Source organism: Meriones unguiculatus, chromosome 4 (genome assembly GCF_030254825.1).
Source record: "Meriones unguiculatus strain TT.TT164.6M chromosome 4, Bangor_MerUng_6.1, whole genome shotgun sequence".
NCBI classification, from domain to species: Eukaryota; Metazoa; Chordata; class Mammalia; order Rodentia; family Muridae; genus Meriones; species Meriones unguiculatus.
In genome coordinates this window covers 32340657-32346847 of record NC_083352.1, presented here as the reverse complement: position 1 = coordinate 32346847, position 6191 = coordinate 32340657, and the positions used below count along the sequence as shown (strand labels likewise).

The 6191-nt window shown below is 39.8% G+C and overlaps 1 pseudogene; it reads right to left on the bottom strand.

Annotated features, from left to right (window-relative positions):
- Positions 1–263: 263 nt before the first annotated feature.
- LOC110544734 (disintegrin and metalloproteinase domain-containing protein 25-like) lies at positions 264–2540 on the bottom strand (annotated as a pseudogene).
- Positions 2541–6191: the final 3651 nt, after the last annotated feature.

Below are 6191 nucleotides of genomic sequence, written 5' to 3'. Positions count from 1 at the left end.
AACCCCTGTATCCATGATCCCTGAGGTGGGCCTTTACTGAGAACACTGTAAGAGAACATGAAGCACTGACACTGCTGAAAGTGAAGAACAGTAGTTCTGGACTAGGACCATGGTTTTATTGAATACTGAGGCTTGCATCCTGAAATACAAAATAGCTCCACTATTTTGTTGTAGTGATTTCTAAAATGCACAATGATGGATGTGCCAAGATGATACACGGTAAGACAGGAGAAGTGTATGAAGATTTTGATGTTGTTTTGAAATCATGAGCTGCTGGTAGCATTGGTGAAACGACTGGACTCTTCTTTCTTCTCTGGAGCGGAAACACTGGATTCTTTACTCCTATGTGATTTTATGTATGCATACCAAATACAATGCAAAAAAATGATTAAAAAAATTAATAAAAGAATAATCCCTGCAATGTTTTTGTTTTTCTTGTGTTTGTCTAGAATTGGAGGGCCACTGTTTGGAGCTGGAGGGCCACTGTCAACACTCCCTCCAAAGCCACTCTCCAGGCAATATGGAGGGTCCCACCCCACGTTGCAGTGGCAGTGATGTAAATTGTTGCACACGCCTTTCATATTGCAAGTCTTTGAGGAACATGGGCTTGCCCAAACTGACTTATGGACACACTTCTTATTTATGCACACATGCTCTGGACCACAGTCTGCGCCATCTTTCACAGAACCGATGTCAGGCATTGTCATCCCAAAATGGTAGTCAGTCCCCCAACAGGTCACACCATTGAAGTGAGTGCAGTGTACAGTGGAATGATCTTCCAAAACGGGAATACCCATTACATCCTCACACTGAACTCTCCCACAGAGGACATCTGAGTCATTACATCTTAAGTATGTACTTTTGGATATACCACAGTTGCCAAAACGGTCACCTTGGGTGTTGATTTTCCTGTAGCATCCCTCAGCTGCACTCCTGGCTTCTTTGCCAAAGATTTGCCGACACTGTTCCTCTCGGTTATTGCATCTCTTTTCATAGCAGTAGCCACCATCTTTACAGGGGCTCCCATCAAGCAAATAAACATCACTAGGACACTCATATGAATGTCCATTGCACCATTCTGGAAGGTCACATTCACTGTTATTTTCTCTACACACTGTGCCTGCTGGCATGATCTGGCAATGTTTGCAACAAAGCCCAAAAGCACAGGCACTCCCATCTTTAAGGGTACATCCCAACTGACAACATGGATCTGCAATACACCGTTTATAAGATCCACAATCACACTGCTCTCCATCATCAACCACACCATTTCCACAGAACTTGTGTTTGCTAATTGGCTTCTTTTCCTTGCGCATGCAGGTGGTAGTAGCATATGTTCTCCAAAATGCAGCATAACTGCAGTTACTGAACTTTTGAATGCCATTGTCTGTTGCAGCCATTAAGCATGCTTCTGCTCCACAAGTACATGAAACATCATCGTGCAACATACCCAAATTATGACCCATCTCATGGGCTGCAATATGTCCAACATAAACAAGATTGCGTCCCATGAGACGATCAACTCCACAATTAAGAAATTCACTACAGACAGTTCCAACATAAGCCAAACCAAGGTTGATACCAAAATAATGGTTCACAAAGAGATGGGCAATATCATTTGGAATACGATTATTGATGCTGACAGTCTTCCACAAACAAAAATCCTGTAGGAGATCCTCTATGGTGTTCACTTCGAATGGGTTTCCTTTATTCCACATCTCTACTCCGTGTAAAACTACCTCAACACCTAATGTACGATAAATCTCATTTATTACATGAACAATGAGGAATGTTTCCACTAACACTCGTGAAATATTATTGTTATGATAACGAATTCTCTCATGGTCAACAACCAATGCCAGGTCAAGAAAACGCTTGTGGGTCCACCATCCCTCATAGTTGCTTTGCATCAGAGTGGGGTTATCTTTCTCTCGAAGCTTCATTTGTCGTGCTAGCTCTTCTTCTGTTAATGCACATCTCATCGAAAGTAATTCTGTCTCCTTGCTCTCTGTCTTGTGAACCAAATGTTCAAATGTGGAAGAAAGGTTCTTGGGCTTGATTTCATATACTGTGCCATTTACCTGTAACATTCCTTGAAATCCCCCAAAGCAGGTGGTAAGAGCAACCATGGATTCTGGGTCTCCATCCACGTAGCCATGGTAGTAGCAATCTTTCTTGATAAAGGGCTGGTTCTCATGTAGAGTTCCTTGGTCAGTGTAGGTGAATAGAGAGAAGTGTCTAGATACCAAGAACTTCTTGGCTTTTATGCAGATAAAATGTCTCTGTCCTCCAAAGTGCAGGCTGTAGGTCAGCCATCCCATAGCCCACATTGTTCTGTTTCCTGGGACCTGTAAGGGTGTCACAACTTCTGGGAGGCTGGTGTGTTGAGCATACCCAATCAGGAGCCATGTTGAATGAATGATCAACATTTCCAGCCAGAGGAGCAGATGATTTATCCTCATGAGCACCACAGGCCCACCCATAGCCACCACCATATCTTATGAGACAGCAGAGGAGGATGCCCTTTGTCTCGGTTGCATGCAGTGCTGACTTTAAAGGTCTGTCTTCTGGATGAGTTGATGCATTAGTGCAGCAACACTAAATGAGAGAGGAAAAAAAAAGTCAGATATGGAGTAGCTTAGTTATAGGCAGGTGAAGGTAGAAGAGAAAGATAAAGGTCTGAGCTTAAATGAGTTAGGTAGTGGTTCAAGGCATGACTCCAAATAGTACATTTGATTTGCTGTTTAATTTTGTTGAAGTACAGTCAAACGTGTGTAAGAATTTTAATTTGCCAATGTTGATGCTTTCTGAACCTAGACAAAGAACTTTAACATTTTTGAAATATATGTTCACATACCTACAATAAATATTCAAAGCAAAATATGTCATTTGACAATGACTATATATCACATATAAACCTATATAAATCTGGAATACATTCAAGCTGCCTTTTCAATTTCCAGCAATGGATTGTTGATTCCTTTATTTAGGAGAAATCTGTAAATACTATTCACGTTATTTTTAAATGTCATTTCAGTATAGACACACACACACAAACAAACATTCACATCACATATAAGCCATTGCTTTTTTTAGAAGCCAGTCAAGAAGCAGGACCCTGGTTAAGATACTCAATCCTCAGAGAGGGACTGGGAGGGAATGAGGAATCGGGACACGGCTGGGATACAGAGTTAATAAAATGTAACTGATAAAAAAATAAAAAAAAATAAAAAATAAAAAATAAATCAGTAATGGTCACTTTAAATAAAGATGTTTTCAAAATTAAAAAAAAAAAACATACTCAATCCTCATTCAGAAAGGCCAATGGGATGGACATTGGAATAGGAAGAAAACAGGGAACAGGACAGGAGCCTGCCACAGAGGGACTCTGAAAGACTCTACCCTGCAGGATATCAAAGCAGAGGCTGAGACTCATAGCCAAACTTTGGGCAGCGTGCAGGAAATCTTATGAAAAAAGAGGGAGATAGAAAGACATAGAGGAAACAGGAGCTCCACAAGGAGAGCAACAGAACAAAAAGTCTGGACAGAGGGGCGTTTTCTGAGACTAGTACTCCAACCAAGCACCATTCATGGAGATAACCTAGAACCCCTGCACATATGTCACCCATGACAACTCTTTGTCCAAGTGGGTTCCCTAGTAATGGGAACAGGGACTGTCTCTGACACGAACTGAGTGGCGTGCTCTTTGATCACCTTCACCTGATTGGGTACAGCCTTACCAGGCCACAGAGGAAAAATTCAGCAACTCCTGATGAAACCTGATGGACTAGAATCAGATTGAAAGGGAGGAAGACCTCCCCTATCTGTGGAATGGGGGAGGGGCACAGGTGGAGAAAAGGGAGGCAGGATGGGATTGGGAGGGGAGGAAGAAGGGGGCTACAGTTGAGATACAAAGTGAATAAACTCTAATTAATAAAAAATCATTTTTGAATTAAAAAAAATTCTGAAATATCACTGTTCAAAAGCCCATGAATTCAGAGGTTCCAAATCTCAGTCTGTAAGCTATTGGTGTCTTTTTTCTAACTGGACAGGATAATCCTTTCTATGGGTTTTCTAAATATGCATATATTCATAAATCGTGCTGCTGTCAGTTTTAGTCAGAGATCCTTGTATTTAGAGTGTGTTCCTCAAAACATGGTGTTTAGTTCAGTGTTTAGTTTAGCTTTACTTTTTGACTGAAGGCTGAAGCCATTGATATATGTATTTCAAACATGTTCCATGCTTCTTTAATATTTTGTATTTGTGGTCCATACTATTTCTTAATTTTCTAAAATGTTGAAACCAAGTCATAGGAACTCAGCTGAAAATTGACATTATTTTTTTTAAACATGTTTTTTATTGTTGAATTTAAATCAAAATATATTAAGTTGTAATACCAAGACGTTTTCATTAAATTCATTTTTAATCAATATTGGAGTTTTTCAGCAATTATTATTCTGTATCTTTGTTTTGTCACTAAATATGCATATACAGAAACTTGTTTTAGGACAAATACTAATTTCATTTTTAGAAATATAATATTGTCTTAATTACTTGAATAAGTTAAGCAAGGACAACAAATAGAGGCTTTCTACTGAGGCAATGGCTAAGTACATGCTGTGGGGCATGCATGAAGACTGATTTGGGATAATTCGAACTCATGTTTACGTAGCAGGACTGGTGATTTGTGTGTGTAAACACAACAATGGCCGGTGAGGCTAAAGGGTAATGAACAGAAGTGGGTCCATCCCTGGGGCTTTCGGGCCAGCCTGTGGAGCTGCATTCGTAGGTTCTGTGTGCATCGAGATATCATCCATTCCAAAATAAGGTGAGGAAATTTGAGGACTACAACTAGCATCTACCTGTGCCTCTACAGATGTGCTTACATGTGCACTTACATAACCTTACAAGTAAACACATGTGTACAACACACACACACGCATGCACACACACACACACACACACACACACACACACACACACACACACACCGTGCAGGCTTAATGCACGAAGCGCCTAGAAATCAGAGCAGGATGAAAAGGAGAAAGGGAAGTACTGAGGACAAAATCTAAATTGTGAGTGACATTCTAACACTCTCATTTTTTTTCTATGCTTCGGGGTTTTGTTGTTATTTCTAATATAGGATTCAGTACATCTCTTTGTCTGCGTTTGATTTCCTGGTCCTTTAGCCTTAGGCCCTCACTCAACTGCTGGAATTACACGCATGTATTACTTATTGCTTTCTATGTTTCAATTTCCAAGAAAATGTATTTTAATGAAATTACTAACTTTTCCATACTCATTCTATGAAGCCACAGTCACCCTGATACCTAAAACACACAAAGACCCAACAAAAAAAGAACTTCAGAACTATTTCTCTTATGACCATTGTTGCAAAAATTCTCAATAAAATACTTGCAAATTGAATCCAAGAACAAATAAAAGATATCATCCACCATGATCAAGTAGGCTTCATCCCAGGCATGCAAGGGTGGTTCAGTATATGGAAATCCATCAATGTAATCCACCATATAAACAAACTGAAGTAGAAAAACCACATGATCGTCTCCTTAGATGCCGAAAGAGCATTTAACAAAGTCCAACATCCATTCATGTGTAAAGTCTTTGAAAGATCAGGAATACAAGGCACATCCCTAAATATAGTAAAGGCAATATACAGCAAGCCTATAGCCAACATCAACTCAATGGAGAGAAACTTAAATCAATCCCACTGAAATCAGGGACAAGACAAGGCTGCCCATTCTCTTCATATCTCTTCAACATAGTACTTGAAGTCCTAGCCAGAGCAAGAAGACAACTAAAAGAGATCAAGGGGATACAAATTAGAAAGAAAGAGGTCAAAGTTTCACTATTCACAGATGATATGATAGTATACGTGAGTGACCCCAAAAATTCAACCAGAGAACTCCTTCAGCTGATAAACACCTTCAGCAAAGTGACAAAATTAACTCAAAAAAAATCAGAAGCCCTCCTGTATACCCAAGACAAAAGGGCTGAGAAAGAAATTAAGGAAACAACACCCTTCATAACAGCCACTAAAACATAAAGTGCTTTGGGGTGACTCTAACCAACCAGGTGAAAGACCTGTTTGAAAAAAACCTTCAAGTCTCTGAAGAAAGAAATTGAGGAAGATATCAGAAGATGGAAAGATTTCCCGTGCTCATGGATTG